The sequence below is a fragment of the Heptranchias perlo genome, chromosome 44 (genome assembly GCF_035084215.1).
Source record: "Heptranchias perlo isolate sHepPer1 chromosome 44, sHepPer1.hap1, whole genome shotgun sequence".
NCBI classification, from domain to species: Eukaryota; Metazoa; Chordata; class Chondrichthyes; order Hexanchiformes; family Hexanchidae; genus Heptranchias; species Heptranchias perlo.
Window position 1 is genome coordinate 143580 of NC_090368.1, and position 22039 is coordinate 165618.

General features: G+C 43.1%; 1 protein-coding gene across 2 annotated transcripts in view; it reads left to right on the top strand.

Moving 5' to 3' along the window:
• Positions 1 to 337: 337 nt before the first annotated feature.
• Positions 338 to 22039, top strand: part of smad10a (SMAD family member 10a) — an 84681-nt gene continuing 62979 nt past the window's right edge. Inside the window, exon 1 of one of the 2 annotated variants that reach the window (XM_067975806.1) lies at positions 338 to 501. The gene's annotated coding sequence lies outside the window, so the exon portion shown is untranslated. The remainder of the gene's footprint in view (positions 502 to 22039) is intronic. The other variant, XM_067975808.1, reaches the window with a different exon arrangement.

Consider the following 22039-nt stretch of genomic DNA (forward strand, 5'->3'; position numbering starts at 1 on the left):
CTTGGTGCGAGTTAGGATACGGGCAGCAGAGTTTCGGATGAGCTCAAGTTTACGGAGAGTGGAAGAATGGAGGCTGGACAGGAGAGCCTATTACCATGTTAACACTCAGTTTTGTATTGCTGAGGATTGTTATTGATTTTTTAAATTTAAATTTCCAAAAATTTGGAGAAAAGCGGATGTGACTAAACATAGGAATGAAGATACAAGTACCAGATCTGATAGAAGTGGGTGAGTGAGTTATGAAACTTTTCGTGCAGCTAGAATAACGTCACTTTACTGACACAGATAGAAGGATCAGAAGAGTGAATGCAGCAGTTGGACGAGAGAGAAGCATTAAAGAATTCTCGAAGGCATACATTTGGCTGACCTGTAATGTCAGATGAGATGGGACTGGCTTACGTTGTGATTTATTCCAGGGTATTTTGCAAGAGGCAAATATGTGACTGGTCAGAAGAGCCCTGCAATGATAAAGCAGATACTGTTCAAGAATTAAGAATGGAGGTGAGGACAAAGTCTAAGAGATTAGGTGAATTTTAGAGTTGTTTGACATTGTTCAAAACGGCGAAGGGCTGTGCGTTAAGAGCCTTCCTGATTAGTAGCCAAAAAAAATGCAAAATTCTGAAGTATCAATCGAGCGATTAAAGCCAGCATCTGAATCTTGTGAGATGAAGTTGAGAATGTTTTTAGCCACAGGAAATCCAGTGGAACAATTCAGGAGAGCAAAGGTGAATAGCCAGGACATCAGTGCATATATCTTGTTTGGATCAAAAGGTCGAGTTGGAAGTATAAAAGGAAATTGGATGGGCGAAGAGTTGGCACAAGATGAAATGTGGCTCTCAATGAGAAACAACAGATGGAAATAAAATGAGATTTGAAACAGTGCTGCAAATATTCAGGATAATGTGGGAAGCAGCTCCGGTAGTTGCAGTTTTTGGGTGTCTGAGGTTTTGGGTATGTTATGAATCCACGGGGTGCATTTGCATCTGGTTCTTGGTGGAGAGAAAAAGGAGCAGTGGCTCTCACTATTGTACCATGAGAGGGGCTAACAGATCCATCGTGGTGTCACCAGAAATAATTCCATAATAAAGACACTCATCCAGTCATGAACTGGCAGCATTGCTATATAGAGGCTTCCACTTGGTGATGGGGTAAATTCTTAGTGCTATCAGTGGGTCAGGTCCCTAACAGTCAGGTGGTTGCACTGCAGAGCTGTATTTGTGTGTGGTATTCTTCTAACACTTCAGTGAAAGAGCAGGATGAGGCCATTTAGCCCCTCAAGCCTGTTCTGCCATTTAATTAGATCATTGTGGTTCTGTACCTTAGTATCCCTTCACACCCTTATCTAACAAAAATTTATCAATCTCAGTCTTGAAAATTTCAATTGACCCGGCATCCCAGCCTTTTGGAGGAAGAGAGTCCCAGAAAGTAAAAAGAGCACTTGGAAAATTTAAATGAAGAGCTGAGGAGCCAGAAGTGGCAGGAGCAGAACAGGCAAAGTTCAAGGGAGTGATTCAGATGAGAGTTTTTGAAAACTAGGACTGCATTCACAAGAACAGAGAAGGATAAAAGTGAATGGAAGCAGGTAGCAGTGTCCCACAGGGTTCTGTTCTGCGACTGCTCCTGTTCACTGTACATCAACGATTTAGATATAAGGCTAGAGGGAGTGGTGTCCAAGTTTGCAGACAATATCAAAATACCACCAAATAGAAAATAATTCTGTGGACCAAAGGATACTGTAAGGGGATACTGATAAGATGGTAGAATGGGCAGAATAGTGCCAGGTGGAATTTAATGTCAGTAAATGTGAGATGGTACATTTTGGTAAAAATAAATGATGGGGAAGGGGGGGGTGGTGTTGGGTGAGTTCAGGTTCATAAGACAATAAAAACATCGTCTCAAGTGGATAAGGTCATTTTAGAAAAAAACACTGGTATATTGGGTTTCATGATGAGGTTTAGAATATAAAGTGTAGATGTGATAGTGAATCTCTATAAAACCTCAGTTGGAGTCTGTGTGCAGTTTTGGGCTCCACGCTATAGGAAGGATGATGAGGCAATAGAGAGGGTACAGTGCAGATTCACCACTGGCTGCCTGGTGTAAGGAAATACATATACAAAGAATGGCTTGAAAATTTGGGGTTGACAAATTCCATCACCGGCATCTCCACATCTTGAAAATTTGGGGCTGTTTTCGTTGGAAGATAGATTACAGGGGGATTTGATTGAGGTGTTTAAAAAAAAATTATAAAGGGATGGGACATAGAAACAAACTGTTTCCAATGATGAAGGGATCTAGAATGAGATGCAAGATTAAATGTTAAGAGATTTAGGATAGAAAGCAGGAAAACTTTTTTACACAGAGGGTTGAGAGTCTGTGGAATGCACTACCAGATTAGTGATTGAAGCAGAGACCATGTCAATGTTTAAGCATAGGTTAAATGGGTAGTTAAAGGGATATGGGCTACTTGTGTGGTGGATAAATGCCAACACCGATTGGTTGTAATTTCTGTGTAGTTCTATGTAAATCTAGCATAAAGGAGGAGATTAAAAGACATTTTTGATGCATTCTTGAAGAGGAATTTGGAGAAAGAAAGAAAATAAGATGAGAGTGATAGCTCCACTGTGGAGCTGGCACTGGCACAATGCTGAATATCCTGAGCTGAAACTGAAAATGTGTGAAATAGAACAGAAAGAAGGAAAAGCACTATAATGAAGAGAAATAAATAAAATCTGAACAAAAAGGAATTTTTGACTGTGGGGGGAAAAATGGTTTTAATCTTTTACTTTTTCAAGCTGTAAATGGAGAAAAGTGAAGGAGATAGGTCCCTAACTAAAGAGAGGGAGCTAGAAATAGAAAAAATGAACTGCAGATGAAAAACATTCTGCTACAGAGAATGCAAAACATGAAAATGGATTAGAGAAAGAAATCTTAGCTCTATGAAAAGTTTTGCTAAAGTTTCGGTATCAGAATCAGGCAGAGGAGGAGATGGAGTTAAAATAAGGGGTTGTGCTATCCCAAGTGATCCCAGTTTAGTCCAGCCCAACAATCCCACTGCCGCACTCTCCATGCCTCTGACTCTGGCCTCTTAATTATCCACGCTTTGCCCCACCATTGGCTTGCGTGCTTTCAGACGCCTAGGTCCCACGCTTTGGAATTCCGCCTCCGCCCCCCCCCCCCCCCCCCGCTCTCCAACTCCAAGGCCCTTTCTAACACCCATATCTTTGACCACGGTTTTGGTCATCCCTCCTAATACCTTTCTTTAGCGCAGCGTCCTTTTTTTGAATGCGCCTCTGGTGAAGCGACTTGGGGCATTTTTCTGTGTTAATGGCACATATAAATGCAAGTTGTTGTAACTTGGTGTGGGCTTGCACATGTGATTCTCCAGACCTCGAGTTATTGATCCCAGCTGTGCTGTCGTGGGGAGGTGTTATGTGGTGGTCAGGGACTCGGCCACAGGTGGGGAGGGAAAATGTCAGAGGGAGGGTCACCTGGACTCTTTCTCTTTTTGATTTCCCCCCCCCCCCCACCCCCAACATACAATCTATTCTTAATTCAGTCATTTAATTCAAATTCTATGATTTATCTTTTTAGCACTAAATTCCTACTTTGCTGTGCCAGGGATGTTGTGTGACTTAAGGCAAGGGACAGGGAAAATTCCCATCTTAGAATTTCTGGCTGCAGATTTGTGGCCTGGTATTTATGGCATTTCCACGGAACCATTGCACTGATAGCAATAAACATTGGTTAAAAATAAATGCTTCATAATATGAAGTGTACAGAATACTTTTGACACAAATAACCAGGAGCTTGTCAACAGGAGTAATGTTCCCTCTCACCTGATACAATTGCCTCTGCTGTTTGTTGCAGAAATTTTTTGTTTGCATGGTAAATGCCAAACAGTGAGCCTCCAAAGGAGGCACTCAGATTTTCATCAGTGAGAAGTGATTTTTAGAGTGTTTGTTCCGTTCGTTACATCTTGAGTTCTTATTTACTTGTGATGTCAAGAATGTGGAGGTTTGCATGACCTATAGGCTGGACAGGAAGCATTGCCTAATATTCTATCGGCTGCTAGCTGGGAAATTTCAGCTGCTCTTAGGACTGGCCACAAAGACTTCCTTCCACTGGCAATCACCAAGTGTTTGATGTATTGTAATGAAATCTGATAATCCTGAAGTTTCAGTTTTTAAATAGGGAGTCTTGGCATCAAATCAAACTGGGGGTGGGGGAAATGTGAATAATTTAATATCCTTTATCTCATGTAAGGCCGAGTTCTGATGAATTCACAGTGAAGTTTTTGGGAGGAATTCTTGAGCCTGACTGAAGATGTGAGGATGTAATGTTATTACCCAGGCTGCTTATGCTATTATTATTCAGCACTTATACCTCATCACCCTCAGAAACTCCTAAATTCATCAGTACTCACTATTTTTTAAAATTACATCATCTTTGTTTCAAAAAAATGACAAGAATTATGAACTTTTTTTGTTCTTATCATTTATAATTTTTTTTTGGATATTATGTTCCTCCTTCAAAGATCAATGGAACATTTTTCCACTCCTGGCATTCCCAGGTCAAACAGTGGCATAGTTTCTGCAGTGTAAAGCTTCTGTTACTCTGTCCTAACAATATGTTGAATATAAATCTACTTACATCAGTACGACTGTTCCGGATCATAGGAACAGGAGTGGGACATTCATCCCCTCGAGCCTGTTCTGCCATTCAATTAGATCATGGTTGATCTGTACCTCAACTCCTTCGCTCCATATCTGTCGACACCCTTACCTCACAAAATCTATCGATCTCAGTCTTGAAAATTTCAATTGATCCAGCATCCACAGCCTTTTGGGGGAGAGAGTTCCAGATTTCCATTATCCTTTGTGTGAAAAAGTGTTTCCTGATTTCACTCCTGAATGACCTACCGCTAATTTTAAGACTATGCCCTCTCGTTCTGGATTCCCCTACCAGATGAAATAGTGTCTCTGTATCTTCCCTATTGAATCCCTTTATCATTTTGAACATCTCAATTAGATTACCCCTCAACCGTATAAACTCGAGGGATTACAAGCCAAGTTTATGCAACCTGTTGTCATAATTTAACCCTTTAAGTACCCGGAATCATTCTGATGAATCTGTGCTGCACCCCCTCCAAGGCCAATATCTTTGCTGAGTTGCAGTGCCCAAAACTGAATGCAGTACTCCAGATGGGGTCTGACCAAGGCTCTGTTCAACTGAAGCACTAAATTTCTCCCCTTTGTATTGCAGCCCCCTCGAGATAAAGGCCAGCATTCCATTAGCAATTTGTATCTGTGTGCTAGTTTGTAGTGATTTGTGTACATGGACACAATTCCCAATTCCTAATCTTTTGCTATTAAGAAAATATTCTGATTTGTTTTTCTCGGTTCCAAAGTGGGTAGGTGATCTTGCACTTCTCCACATTGAACTCCATCTGCCTCAGTTTTGTCAACTCGCCTGGTCTGTCTGTTTCTTTGTAACTTCCTGATCACATCTACACAACTTACTGCCTCCTAACTTAGTATCATCTGAAAACTTGGTTCTACAACTCTCTATTCCTTCATCCAAGTCATTGATATATATATATGGTGAAAAGCTGAGGCCCCAGTACAGATAGATCCTTGGGGAAAATCACTTGTCACATTCTGCCAATCAGAGAATGTTCCCTTTATCCCCACTCTATCTCCTACCTCCCACCTCCCAACCAATTACCAACCAGTGTCACAAGGATACCTCCAATTCCTACCATCTTTGTAGTCTCTTAGTGAGACTGCCAATTTAGTGTCATATTGCAGGCAGATTTGTGCTTTGGACTGTCGCCCACAAGGAACTGAGCTGGGAGCCCAAACTCATTTCTCTCAACACTCTTACAGTTGAGTAAAAAGGCATTTCCAGCTCATCAGTTTGAGCTGGATTCAACGCTATGTCCTAAAGGTGAACAGATATTGTTGTAACTGACTTGACTGGTAACAATGTAAAAGATGCAACAAATCACTGAATAAATGTTACTAAAGAAACACAATTTCCTGGTGATAACCTGTTGTGGTCCTTCTGGCACGTTCCACCCCATCGTCTCTCTGCTCTTTTGCCACATCTCTCCTGTAAACTTTGCTTCGTTGTAGCCTGTTTTCTTCAGTTTTATAGCTGCAGTGAGCTCTAAATGATTCAAAACAGTTTTCTGTTGTCTTAACAAGAACCTGTTGGCTCTGTCTCCAGTGGTTATCAGAAGTACTCATTATCTGTCTTGCTACTGATGTACTAATTAAACTACATCTTTAAAAAGGGAAATCCTTTAACCTCCACACTGCTCCCTCTGGTTGTCTGTGAGCTACTCTTATTTAATTTGCTTTAACGTTGCTTTAATCCTCACTGCCTGTCTGTTTTGTCAAGCCATCAGTTTCCGAGGCACTCAGCTACACTCCATGTCCCTGCTGCAATCAGCAAATCACCACAATGTGAAAGTTGGTCAAGTCTGGAATTCAAACCTGTTTTGTTAAAATATGTTATTTTTGTGCACAGCTGTGATTTTCCCCATGGGGAAGTTTCCAATCCAAACTGTATCGTTGGGGAAAATGCTGAGTGGAGAATACTTTCTCACAGGGTGGACGAGTTAGTTATGTTCAAAAAGCACATCGGATGATACCTGATCATTCGAACTAGCAAGCCATATCTATGGCAGCGTCCATGGTTGGTCTCTTAGAAATGCAAAGCACTTGTGGGATGATTCAATTTTTAATTACTTTCAATTATGATTTATCTTTAAACAAGAATCCAAGAGCTTCTCTTAAATAAAACACACCTGCTTATATATGGAACAGAGGTTGTGCAGCCCTTCTTTCCAGACACACACAATCCTTTCCTTTGCCATCCCTCTGTTCCATTCCCAATCACAGGAGGCAAACGTCAAAACTGCTACTGATTGCAGCATAACTGTGCTACCTCACAGTTACTAGCTTCTGTGTAAATGTTGGTGGGAGGAGTTTAACTTTTGTGCTACAATACCAGCAGTAAAATACTAATTATTAAAGTCACAAGTTAAAGATGTTTGGAACCAATTTTTTTACCCATCACTAATCATCAATGTATGAAGAACGACTGCTGATGTCCAGTTCCTGGAGATTGTAAACTGAAGTGTCAGCCTTGGTTCAGTGGTAGTAGTCTCTCATCTGAGTCAAGAGGGTTATGGGTTCAAGTTCCTTTCCAGCGAGTTGTACACACAACCTAGGTTGGCACTTTAGTGCAGTACTGAGGGAGGGCTGCACTGTCCGAGGTGCCGTCTTTTGGATGACTTTAAACTGAGGGCCCGTATACCCCCTCAAGTGGCCATGAAAGATCCCGTGGCAGAGTTCTCCCAGTGTCCTGGCCAATGCCACCAAAACAGATTATTTGGTCATTTATCTGATGTTTGTAAGACCTTGCTGTACGCAAATTGTCTGCCGTGTTTACCTTTGTTACAGCAGTGACGACACTTCAAAATTACTTCATTGGCTATGATGTGTTTTGGGACAGCGTGAGGATGTGCAATGTGCTATTTCTATCATGTGCCTCCTGAATCCTCTGGGATTAGATACAGTGATTGATTGTGTCTCCAAGAACACGCTTTGGTTGGCAGGGTTGTTTCCCACAAATTGAGTGGTTTACTAACACATAATTTTAAATCTTGTTTCTTTTTTTTAAAAAAGAACACTCTCCTACAGTTTATTCTCCTTCCATCCTCTTCAGAAGGTGCTAACTCATGCTGTGGTAGAGTTTCCACAGGCATTGGGAGCCATTCAAGTATTTTGAATAAGTCGGCATCTAAGCATGTAATCCCAACCCTTTTCTCAACCACCATCCACACATGCATGCTATCCAGCAGTAGTCGTAGATAGTGAGCAAGAGTAGGAATTCTTGCTGGGACACAGAGTCCAATGGTAGGTACTATTACTGCCCAGGGTGAGATTAATTCAGCCCTGACCAGGTTCTGGGGCTTTCCTGGTTTACTGGGTGGTGCATTTATGAATTGAGGCATCATTGAAGATGGCAACTTCTCTTTGATTGGAGTGAAATGAGATTAACTGAATTCTTAAATTTTATTTGTTCAAGTAAGCTTGCACTGACACACACAATAGCCACAAGGTGCACCCCATTCTTTTGGGCACACCATGCTGAAAATAGTTTCTGCTGTTATAATATGTTAATGAGTTCCTCAACCCAATGCATTTCTTAAAAGTCCAGATGCAAGGGTACGGTAGCATAGTGGTTATGTTACTGGGCTAGTAATCCAGCGGCCTGGACTAAAATCCAGAGTCATGAGTTCAAATCCCGCCACGGCAGCTGGCGAATTTAAATTCAATTAATTAATTAAATTCAATTAATTAAATAAAAATCTGGAATTAAAATACTAGTATCAGTAATGATGGCCATGAAACTACCGGATTATCGTAAAAACCCATCTGGTTCACTAATGTCCTTAAGGGAAGGAAGCCTGCCGCCCTTACCCGGTCTGGCCTATATGTGACTCCAGACCCACAGCAATGTGGTTGATTCTTAATTGCCCTCTGAAATGGCCTAGCAAGCCACTCAGTTGTAAAATCTCGCTACGAAAAGTCATAATAAGAATAAAACCGGACGGACCACCCGGCATCAGACCACTAGGCACCGGACACGACAACGGCAAAACACCAAGCCCAGTCGACCCTGCAAGGTCCTCCTTACTAACATCTGGGGACTTGTGCCAAAATTGGGAGAGCTGTCCCACAGACTAGTCAAGCAACAGCCTGACATAGCCATACTCACAGAATCATATCTTTCAGCCAACGTCCCAGACTCTTCCATCACCATCCCTGGGTATGTCCTGTCCCACCGGCAGGACAGACCCACCAGAGGTGGCGGTACAGTGATATACAGTCAGGAGGGAGTGGCCCTGGGAGTCCTCAACATTGACTCTGGACCCCATGAAATCTCATGGCATCAGGTCAAACATGGGCAAGGAAACCTCCTGCTGATTACCACCTACCGTCCTCCCTCAGCTGATGAATCAGTCCTCCTCCATGTTGAATACCACTTGGAGGAAGCACTGAGGGTAGCAAGGGCACAAAATGTACTCTGGGTGGGGGACTTCAATGTCCATCACCAAGAGTGGCTCGGTAGCACCACTACTGACCGAGCTGTCCGAGTCCTGAAGGACATAGCTGCTAGACTGGGCCTGCGGCAGGTGGTGAGCGAACCAACACGAGGGAAAAACTTACTTGACCTCGTCCTCACCAATCTACCTGTCGCAAATGCATCTGTCCATGACAGTATTGGTAGGAGTGACCACCGCACAGTCCTCGTGGAGATGAAATCCCGTCTTCGCACTGAGGACACCATCCAACGTGTTGTGTGGCACTACCACCGTGCTAAATGGGATAGATTCAGAACAGATCGAGCAGATCAAAACTGGGCATCCATGAGGCGCTGTGGGCCATCAGCAGCAGCAGAATTGTATTCCAGCACAATCTGTAACCTCATGGCCCGGCATATTCCTCACTCTACCATTACCAACAAGCCAGGGGATCAACCCTGGTTCAATGAGGAGTGTAGAAGAGCATGCCAGGAGCAGCACCAGGCGTACCTAAAAATGAGGTGCCAACCTGGTGAAGCTACAACTCAGGACTACATGCATGCTAAACAGCGGAAGCAACATGCTATAGACAGAGCTAAGCGATTCCACAACCAACGGATCAGATCAAAGCTCTGCAGTCCTGCCACATCCAGTCGTGAATGGTGGTGGACAATTAAACAACTAACGGGAGGAGGAGGCGCTGCAAACATCCCCATTCTCAATGATGGCGGAGTCCAGCACGTGAGTGCAAAAGACAAGGCCGAAGCGTTTGCAACCATCTTCAGCCAGAAGTGCCGAGTGGATGATCCATCTCAGCCTCCTCCCGATATCCCCACCATCACGGAAGCCAGTCTTCGGCCAATTCGATTCACTCCACGTGATATCAAGAAACGGCTAAGTGCACTGGATACAGCAAAGGCTATGGGCCCCGACAACATCCCAGCTGTAGTTCTGAAGACTTGTGCTCCAGAACTAGCTGCGCCTTTAGCCAAGCTGTTCCAGTACAGCTACAACACTGGCATCCACCCGACAATGTGGAAAATTGCCCAGGTATGTCCTGTCCACAAAAAGCAGGACAAATACAATCCGGCCAATTACCGCCCCATCAGTCTACTCTCAATCATCAGCAAAGTGATGGAAGGTGTCGTCGACAGTGCTATCAAGTGGCACTTACTCACCAATAACCTGCTCACCGATGCTCAGTTTGGGTTCCGCCAGGACCACTCGGCTCCAGACCTCATTACAGCCTTGGTCCAAACATGGACAAAAGAGCTGAATTCCAGAGGTGAGGTGAGAGTGACTGCCCTTGACATCAAGGCAGCATTTGACCGAGTGTGGCACCAAGGAGCCCTAGTAAAATTGAAGTCAATGGGAATCAGGGGGAAAACTCTCCAGTGGCTGGAGTCATACCTAGCACAAAGGAAGATGGTAGTGGTTGTTGGAGGCCAATCATCTCAGCCCCAGGGCATTGCTGCAGGAGTTCCTCAGGGCAGTGTCCTAGGCCCAACCATCTTCAGCTGCTTCATCAATGACCTTCCCTCCATCATAAGGTCAGAAATGGGGATGTTCGCTGATGACTGCACAGTGTTCAGTTCCATTCGCAACCCCTCAGATAATGAAGCAGTCCGAGCCTGCATGCAGCAAGACCTGGACAACATCCAGGCTTGGGCTTATAAGTGGCAAGTAACATTTGCGCCAGATAAGTGCCAGGCAATGACCATCTCCAACAAGAGAGAGTCTAACCACCTCCCCTTGACATTCAACGGCATTACCATCGCCGAATCCCTCACCATCAACATCCTGGGGGTCACCATTGACCAGAAACTTAACTGGACCAGCCATATAAATACTGTGGCTACGAGAGCAGGTCAGAGGCTGGGTATTCTGCAGCGAGTGACTCACCTCCTGACTCCCCAAAGCCTTTCCACCATCTACAAGGCACAAGTCAGGAGTGTGATGGAATACTCTCCATTTGCCTGGATGAGTGCAGCTCCAACAACACTCAAGAAGCTCGACACCATCCAAGATAAAGCAGCCCGCTTGATTGGCACCCCATCCACCACCCTAAACATTCACTCCCTTCACCACCGGCGCACTGTGGCTGCAGTGTGCACCATCCACAGGATGCACTGCAGCAACTCGCCAAGGCTTCTTCGACAGCACCTCCCAAACCCGCGACCTCTACCACCTAGAAGGACAAGGGCAGCAGGCGCATGGGAACAACACCACCTGCACGTTCCCCTCCAAGTCACACACCATCCCGACTTGGAAATATATCGCCGTTCCTTCATTGTCGCTGGGTCAAAATCCTGGAACTCCCTTCCTAACAGCACTGTGGGAGAACCGTCACCACACGGACTGCAGCGGTTGAAGAAGGCGGCTCACCACCATCTTCTCGAGGGCAATTAGGGATGGGCAATAAATGCCGGCCTTGCCAGCGACGCCCACATCCCGTGAACGAATTTTTAAAAAATTTAGTAACAGTAGTAACTTCAAGTGCTTGAGGCTATGACTAACAAAACTAATGCTTTTGAGTGGGACCCTGTTGAAATTTCATGAATGTGAAATCCCTACCCCAACCCTTCACTACTCCTCGTCCTCACTACTCTCCTGCCACCATCCCAGGCTTGACTCCTTGGATAAGCCCACAGCTTCCCCAACGGGCCCATCAAGGCTCTCGTCGCTGCTTCCTTAGGAGCAGCAAGCCCAACTTGTCCATCCTACTCTCCCACAATCTCCAGGAATTATACAAGTTTCTGGACATCTGCAGTCATTCTTCAACCTTCCCATTGCTGACCCTTGGACTTCACCAGCGGATCAACAATCACCGCTTCTCGCCGCATCTCCATCCATGACCTTATTGTGGATAATTGCCTTGACAGAAACTTGGCTTACTGGTGATGACACCTTCCCCCTTACTGAAGCCTCCCCGCCTGGCTATACCTTCCATCACCTGCCCTGCCTAAACTCTGTAGTGATGGTGTGGTCTTTATCACCAAATCTCACCTTGGTGTGTCCCCTTATTCCTTTGGCACCTTCTTCTTGAGCACCTCACCTTGTTCCATCCCTCTCGCCTCTCCTTGAAAATCCTCGTTTTCTACCATCCACCCATGTCAAGTTTCTCACTGAGATGTCCTCACTGCTTTCCTCTCTCAACTTCTGCACCGAGTGACTTCTCGTCCTTAGTGATTTCAACCTCCATCTAAACTCGCTTTGCCCACTCTCCTGAGTTCACTGCTGTGCTGTCCTCCCCTAACCTTTCCCTCCATATAAATTCTCCTACCCACATTCACGGCCACTCCCTCAACCTTGCTATCTCACGTGACCTCTCTAAGCCCATCACAGATAAGGCCATCTCTAATCACTTCCTTGTATTCCCTATCACTCACATTCCACTGCCCCCTTCCAACCCCACTTCTGTGTCCGCCACTGGACAAAACTCTTCCCCCAGTCACTTACAAAGACATTTTCAAATCATTCGCCACAATACTTCTGCAGCTACCAATCTCCTCAATCACACCCTCACCTCCACCTTTGATCCCCTTGTCTCCAGTAAAACTCTTACTCTCTCCCACCCTGGTTGTTCCACCTGCTGTGCTCCCTTAAGTCCAAAGGATGCAGATTTGAATGTTTATGGTGGACAACTGGTCTAGCCATTCGTGGCTAGACCTGGCTGGACCACCACCACAACAACAACAACAACTTGCATTTATATAGCGCCTTTAAAGTCGTAAGATGTCCCAAAGCGCTTCACAGGAGCGATCAAGCAAAATTTGTCACTGAGCCACATAGGGAGATATTGGGACAGATGACCAAAAGCTTGGTCAAAGAGATAGGTTTTAAGGAGCATCTTAGAAGAGAGAGAGGTAGAGAGACAGAGAGGTTTAGGGAGGGAATTCCAGAGCTTAGGACCTAGGTAACTGAAGGCACGGCCACCAATGGTGGAGCGATTCAAATTGGGGATGCGCAAGAAGCCAGAAATGGAGGAGCGAAGAGATCTCTGAGGGTTGGAGGGCTGGAAGAGGTTATGGAGATAGGGAGGAGCGAGGCCATGGGGGGCTTTGAAAACAAGGATGAGAATTTTAAAATTGAGGCGTTCCTGGACTGAGGGTGTTCCAGGTCTGGGCGTTACTGGACCGGGAGCCAGTGTAGGTCAGCGAATGTCGGTCGGTAGGTGATGGGAGAATGGGATTTGGTGCGAGTTAGGATACGGGCAGCAGAGTTTTGGATGAGCTCAAGTTATGGAGGGTGGAAAATGGGAGGCCGGCCAGGAGAGTATTAGAATAGCCAAGTTGAGAGGCTACAAAGGCATGGATGAGGGTTTCAGCAGCAGATGAGCTGAGGCAGGGGCGGAGATGGGCGATGTTACAGTGGTGGAAGTAGGCGGTCTTGTGATGAAGCGGATATGTGGTCGGAGGAAAAGATCTAAAGGCATTCTCCCAGGCTAACACAAGGAACCCCCTGTAATACATCTCTGGCTTTGTCTAGTCCAGAACTAGGAGTAGGGCATATCATAAAATGTTGGTGCATGTGTCCAGGACCAGACACTGAAAATGGAGCTTTTGAAAACCGGATTTTTGTTGCCTGCCTTTCATTCCTCAAATTAACAGGCAGATAGGAATCAGCTGTTTGGAAGGTCAGGGGGTTAAATTTTTCTGTTGATTTTTACTCTTTTCTGCTGGAGGATGTAGTATCCTTTTGTTGGAGATGGATCTGCTTGCTGCTTCCTCATTCAACAGGTTTCAGATTGAACTTGTCTTTCCTAGGTCTGTGGATCTGGGCTGTTCACGGCGGTTCCATTTTTAATATGTTTTATTGTGACAAATTTGTGAACCATGTGGATTTGAATGTGATTTCCCCACACAGTAAATTCCTGATAGTCTCCCTTAATGGTGCAGCAATTATCTGTGAATCCTGAGGTCTATAGATTAGCAATTATACTCCAAGGCTTTTTTTTTAGGAAATTAGCTACAAAATGGATGATTAAATGAGATAAAGAACACATGCATTTTGTCATTTTTTATACTGGAGCCTGTTTTAAAAAAATCTAATCCAAGCATAACATTTCTTGGCAAAGCAGTTGTTTATCAGGATTTCACTTCTTACATTTTTCCATTGTTTTGTCTGGTATATATTCTAATGAACTATAATTAGCAGCTGATCAGATTTCATTCAGTGTTCAAACAAGGCTATAGGGAGTGGCACTGAAAATCCCTGTAATTATATTCAATATGAGTGTAAATTAAGGTAGTGACTGGCTCTTATCTGCCCAGTGAAACCCAGGCATTTGGCTGAAGTGTGCTGATGATGTTGGCCACTCAACATGTTAGAAATACAGCTTGTAGTTTTGTTTCTCTTGCCCCCACCCTTTCTAGTCAGGTCTTTGTCAGTACTCACCACTGTACTATTTCATGCTTCTAACTGCAGTTATTTTTAAAAATATTATGAAAGTGGTATGATTATCAAGGAAAAAAAACAGAAACCAAACTAATCAATTGCTTCAAAATAATAAGCGAAATTCTTTTGCCTGCCATTTTTTCCTGAGTAATTGAAGTTTCCAGTGTCAAATAAAACTTGCAACATAATAAAGGCACAGAAAGTGCATATTTCACAACATGTTTACATTTACCTATAAAATGGCCTTCATCAACGTTTTATTCTGAGGCTTCATTCTCTCAAAACCATGGGGTTGAATTTGGTATTCTCTAGGATCTGTCACTTGGAGAGTTAAGAGCGACACTGGTGCCTGGAATTGCCAGGATACTGCAGTCTGAGTTTGTGCACTAGAGAAATTCCAGCATACATTGGTGTGATTCAGTCATTACAAGTAGTTGAAGCATGTTTGTCTTCAGGCTTTGACCATCTGTTTTTCCAAATGATCTTAAAACACTGGAGCATGAATTTTAGACTTTTTTTGAGGTTGAGTTTCACAGAAAAACTATTCTGAAGTGTTTATTTTTATATTTTAGGTTCAGGGGTTCCTGATAGAGAGATGGGGATGATTGAGACTACATTAAAGAGCTGCAGCTCCACCATATAAACTGAATAATTACTCCATGTAACGGTGCTGTCCTTACAGTTTGACTAGTGCCTTTCCACGTCCTTGACATCCCAAAGCATTTTATTGACAATGGCTGTCTTTTGAAGTACAGTCACTGTTACATAGGCTTTCACAGCAGCCAATTTGCAGATGTTAAGGTCCCACAAACAGCAAATGAGGTGAATGACCAGGTAATCTTTTTTTGATGTTGATTGAGAGCGTTGGCCAAGACACAAGCAGAAATCCTCGTTCTTGTATGAATAGTATTATGGGATTTTTACATCGGTCTAAACAGATGCAGGACCCTTCTTTGCAAATTTAAATTGATCCAATGTTGATTTCAGGCAGTCGCAGGTGCACCTAAAAATAGTGAGGACCAATATATTTTGTAAAAATGGGATTTAATATGTTGCCGCGCAGATTAGGTGCAGGACCTTGTGCCCTGAAATTGGTATACATTGTGTCTGTTTTACGCCCAAAACGCATTAAATTTCCACCCCAAATAACTTCGACTGAATGTGGTCCACGCCAAATGCCAGGATGCCGGACCAGGCCCAGCATGTAAATTGAGTTTGACACCCCTGCCATAGACACTGGATCTGCTGCATTCCCTTTATCTATCCAATCGGTTGCTGCTTCAAAAATTATTACATTTGTCAAACATGACTTGCCCTTAACAGATCTGTGCTGGCTGTCCTTCATTAACCTGTGCATGTTTTTAACATGAAGGGATTTAGATTCTATCCAATTAGATAGGTTATTTAAAATGGATGGTGATGTAGAGCTTCAAGGCATGTGCATAACATTCTTGGGCAAGGAGTTGAGTAAGATGTCAGGAAGTCATTTTTTTTCATAGTCTTCACCCTCTGAAAGCATAGTGAGTATGGATTCTCTGCAGCCCTTTAGAAGGGAGCTGGACAGGATCCAGAGAGAAGAGGACATTTCTAGTTAGAGGGTAAGTTGCTGGTATATGTAGGCTCCTGGATAATTTTGAACATACTGGTGTCCTGTAGCCTCTATGATGTTTACAATAGGATTTACAGATGTATTGTGAAATGAGCCAGACAGTGCAGAAATTCCATCGCCAGGGATTATTCTTTCCTTTGGCCAAGGTGCTGGCAGCAGTTGAATTTGGAGGCATAAGGATGTAGTGCAAGAGTTAAATTGGTTTATAATGTTGGCAGCCAGAAGTTGAAGTCATGCTTTATGTCCACTGAATGATTTTTCTTCTTTTTTTCTAATGCTGTTTGTATATTTAGGTTACTTCTTGTGAATAATGTAGGTGAAAGGATAATTCGAGTGAGCAACTGAAGGTATGCAAGTCTGGTAATACAGGAATAACATTAGGATTTTGGTAGCACAGGAAATTGCAGTATATAGAACTTTGAAACCGAATATCAAGATGCAGTAGTTCAATACTGAACTGTTACTTACATGTGATTTGGACCAGGAACTGAGTTCAGCAGTTCTGTTTGTATAATATTTTGCCAGAAGTCTGCTGCAAGCTCTGTCAAATGCTTTTTGCTGCTGTGTACCTTTACCGTATGAAGCTTTGCCCTGTCACACTCTGGGAATTATAATAACTATTTCACTTTAGCCTAACCCCCCACTATTTCTAGGTTTTGTTCATAATTGCACTGCTAATACACGAGCTGTAACAGTTCAAAGAAGAGGTAGTGCTGAGGGAGAGAGGGTTATGGAGGCCACATCCACACATAGCCAGCTTTAATTGAAGGTTATCTAGGATTGCAACGGGATCTTGATAAATTGGGCCAGTGGGCCGATGAATGGCAGATGGAGTTTAATTTAGATAAATGTGAGGTGATGCATTTTGGTAGATCGAATCGGGCCAGGACCTACTCCATTAATGGTAGGGCGTTGGGGAGAGTTATAGAACAAAGAGATCTCGGAGTACAGGTTCATAGCTCCTTGAAAGTGGAGTCACAGGTGGATAGGGTGGTGAAGAAGGCATTCAGCATGCTTGGTTTCATTGGTCAGAACATTGAATACAGGAGTTGGGATGTCTTGTTGAAGTTGTACAAGACATTAGTTAGGCCACACTTGGAATACTGTGTACAGTTCTGGTCACCCTATTATAGAAAGGATATTATTAAACTAGAAAGAGTGCAGAAAAGATTTACTAGGATGCTGCCGGGACTTGATGGTTTGACTTATAGGGAGAGGTTAGACAGACTGGGACTTTTTTCCCTGGAGAGTAGGAGGTTAAGGGGTGATCTTATAGAAGTCTATAAAATAATGAGGGGCATAGATAAGGTAGATAGTCAAAATCTTTTCCCAAAGGTAGGGGAGTCTATAACGAGGGGGCATAGATTTAAGGTGAGAGGGGAGAGATACAAAAGGGTCCAGAGGGGCAATTTTTTCACTCAAAGGGTGGTGAGTGTCTGGAACGAGCTGCCAGAGGCAGTAGTAGAGGCGGGTACAATTTTGTCTTTTAAAAAGCATTTGGACAGTTACATGGGTAAGATGGGTATAGAGGGATATGGGCCAAGTGCAGGCAATTGGGACTAGCTTAGTGGTATAAACTGGGCGACATGGACATGTTGGGCCGAAGGGCCTGTTTCCATGTTGTAAACTTCTATGATTCTATGATTCTAATTGTGAAACGGCCAGTGCTGTGAAGTAGTTGTGAGAAATGTTGTACAAAAATAGTTTGTGCATTTCACCAAATTGGTTGAAATCTGCTTATTCTTGGAATGTATGATACTGTAGTACATTCTTATTCTTAACTGCCCAGCATATGTTAACCATTTAATGGTGATGTCTTGTCAAAAATGTACTGCAGTAGTTAATCCCTTCAAAAAAAAAGCATGTATAAGACCGAGAACCGAACTGGTTCACTAATGCCCTTTAAGGAAGGAAATCTGCCGTCTTTACTTGGCCTGGCTTACATGTGACTCCAGTCCCACACCAATATTCTGCTTTTCTGTTCTTCCTACCAAAGTGGATCATTTCACATTTCCCCATATTATACCCCATCTGCCACCTTCTTGCCCACTCACTTAACCTGTCTATATCCCTTTGCAGCCTCTTTGTATCCTCCTCACAGCTTACTTTCCCACCTAGCTTTGTATCATCAGCAAACTTGAGCAAACATCAGCATTACACTCGCTCCCCTCATCTAAGTCATTAATATATATTGTAAACAGCTGAGGCCCAAGCACTGATTCTTGTGGCACCCCACCAGTTACAGCCTGCCAACCTGAAAATGGCCCTTTATTCCTGCTCTCTGTTTTCTGTCCGTTAATCAATCCTCAATCCATGCAAATATATTACCCCCCAATCCCACGAGCCCGAATGTAACAACCTCTTGTGTGGCACCTTATCAAATGCTTTTTGAAAATCCAAATATACTACATCCACTGGTTCCCCCTTATGTACCTGCTAGTTACACCCTCAAAAAATTCCAATAGATTTGTCAAACACAATTTCCCTTTCGTAAAACTGTGTTGTCTCTGCCGAATCATATTATGATTTTCTAAGTGCCCTGTTACTACGTCCTTAATAATAGATTCTAGCATTTTACCTAATACTGATGTCGGACTAACTGGCCTATAGTTCCCTGTTTTCTCTCTTTCTCTTTTCTTGAATAGCGGGGTTACGTTTGCTACCTTCCAATCCACGTGGACCATTCTAGAATCTAAGGAATTCTGGAAGATCACAACCTTTGCATCCACTATCTCTGCAGCCATCTCTTTTAGAACCCTAGAATTTAGGCCATCAGGTCCAGGGGATTTGTGGGCTTTAGTCCCATTAATTTCTCCAGTATTTTTTCTTTATTAATCTTAATTACTTTAAGTTCCTCACTCTTACTAGTCCATTGGTTCCCCAATATTTCTGGTATTTTTTCGTGTCTTCTACTGTGAAGACAGATACAAAATATTTGTTTAACGTCTCTGCCATTTCCTTAGTCCCCATTATAATTTCCCCTGTCTCTGCCTCTAAGGGACCAATGTTTACTTTTGCTGTTCTCTTCCTTTTTACATACTTGTAGAAGCTCTTATCTGTTATTATATTTCTTGCTAGTTTACTCTCATTCAGTTTTCTCCCCCTTTATCAATTTCTTGGTCATATGTTGCTAATTTCTAAAACCCTCCCAATCCTCAGGCTTACTACTCTTTTTGGCAACATTATAAGCCTCTTCTTTTAATCTCATACTATCCTTAACTTCTCTAGTTAGCCATGGTTGGATCACTTTTCCTGAGGAGATTTTATTCCTCAAGGGAATGTATATTCATTGCGAATTATGAATTAATTCCATACCATCAGCCTCCACATTTTGACTCCCTCCTTTCTACCTATGGACCTTGCCCAGATTCATATATTTGGGAGCACTTCAGCGCTGGCTGCTTTGTATATGTTGACTACCATTATTGAGTTTGAGCTCCATGGAAAGTGTGCAATGTGTATTTGAGTTCATTCACCAAGCTGCAAGGACGCAGCGCTATAATACAGCCCTTAGCTGTAGACACTTTGGTACAATGCAGCAGCTTGGACGGTTAGGATGTTGTTTGTGTGGCTCATGGCACTGGTTCCTGTATGTACTGTGGGGTTAGTTGGGGAAAATTGAGTGCTGGCTCCTGTAGGATGGTTTGGGCAGGGAAACTACCCCAGTTCTTGGATTTTTCCAGAAGACCTCAGAGCTTCAATTAAACAGTTTTCATTCAATTTTCAGCACATTTATAGCTCAGATACTAGGGACATGCAAAATCTGAATCATATGCATGTGTTCTGCATGACTAGCCACAGTTTAGATACTCTGTCTTCGCAACTGGTGCATAGCAAGTTCTGAAAGTATTCAGCCTTTCCTTTATATCTTTGTCAGGAAAGGCACTGAGATATATGAAAGAAAAGTTGACACTTGAATTGGGGCCTACTAGCAGCTGGTGCCTATTGATAACCGTTTCTATGTGATTTGAAGCCTTTCTAATTTATTTGCTAGTGAACTTAAAACACTTTGTTTACAGAGAGAGATTACAAAGCAGAAACAGGCCATTCGGCCCAACTGGTCCATGCTGGTGTTTATGCTCCACATGAGCCTCTTCCCACCTTACTTCATCTAACCCCATCAACATAGTCTTCTATTCCTTTCTCCCTCATGTACTTATCTAGCTTCCCCTTAAATGCATTTATGCTATTCGCCTCAACTAATCCATGTGGTGGCAACATTTGAGTTTTTTACTGAGTATGAGTAGGAAGAAAATGGCCCAAATCTTGCTGCAGTGGGGCATCTCCTGGCCTGCGCCATTAGTTAGACTTTTTCCTGCGCCCTTAAGCTCGACAAGTTGCTGCAAGTGCGAGGGCAATGGGGCTTCTGGAATCTTAGTGAACGACGGGACCAACAGTCTATCTCCTTCAACAGTGAGATTTAAGGATTGAGAAAGAAACCGAGGAACAAGAAGAGAAGGAATGTGAATTCGAGTCAAATCAGGTACAGAAAGAAGGAAAGAAAGATTGGATTGGGCAGAGAGAAAAAGGAGCCAAAGGGAAAGTAAGAAAAAAAAATTGAATTTAAAAATTTTTTAAATCTCAAAAAATTTACTACATGCGAGAATGAGACTCAGTTGTTTAAGTAGTTCCCTTTCTGGGCCGGAGAGGTTGATTGGCATTACATTAAGAATTATCACGTAGTTAAAAGGGTGCTTGCGCTGTTAAGTACCAGCTGCAACTTTCTTCGAATTTAATGTGCATATCCAGCAAGTTCTTCAAAAATAATAACAGGGAGGTTGATGGTGAGCTGCCCTTTATGCGAGGCAAATGGTGGAGTGGCGTAAATCGACCAGTAAGTTGTGGTGATTCACAACTCGCGGCGTATCTCTTTTTTTGCCTGAACTTGCTGGCCAATTTGCGCATTAGTAACGGCGTGCTTACTGTTATTTTCCAGTAAGATTTGGGCCAATGTTGTAACCAGCCCAGCACACAAAATCAAAGTTATCACTAGGATTTCAATAGAGTGATAATGGTTGGTTATTTTCATATGCCCACTTGAACTGGTGGGGGATGAAAAGACAGCAGTACAATTATGGTTGTGTGTGTCGAAACTTGGGTTGTGTCTGTAGAGAGTACTTTGAGCTGCACAACCCTACAGTGAAGTACTGATGAATTCAGATCGGTCACTCCTGGTACTTGACCACATAATGCATGCAGACACTTCCACGTGGGAATGAGAATGCTGCATTATGCAGTGCTTCAAAGAAGACATAAAAGCAAGTACAGTCTACCTTTTTCAGTGGTTAAGGTGGGCTGTAAAGATTCCATGGCACTATTTAAAAAAGAGCATGGAGTTGTCCCAGTTCTTCCTGTAACCAACACCACTAAAAACACATTGGGCCAGAAATTGCACAGAGCAGTGAGGCAATGCTCACCTCAGCTCCTGCGAATTAAATTAATGAAAATACTTACTGCGGGCTCTGTGGCGTTGAATCACTTGAATTTGAACTTTAAACAAAATGTGCACTATCAACCCGTCCTATGAGTAGCGTGAGTTGCCGCGCGGCTGGAAAAGTCTGTCAGGAAGAGAAGTCACGTCCACAGATTCAGGCTGCATTGCTCAAGCTGGCAAGCAGACTTCATTCATTTAAAGTTAGTATTCTGTATGTCATTGTAAATAAAATGTTTTTTTTATAAAATGCCAAAGAAATAATTGAATTAAATTAGAGACAGAAGGGAAAAGTTTTTTTTTAATTAAAAAAAAATTTAATGACCAAAAACTACTAAAATAAGGAAGTAATATGAGACTCACATTTTTTAAAAGTTAATTTTTAGTTGTTTGGCAGTCATTAAGACTAATTGCGCTGTTAAAACTTAGTTTAGACCTGGTATTTTCAAGCGTACCCATTTGGTGACGTAATTACGTTCCAGCTGGGCAGATAAGCAGTTTGGCT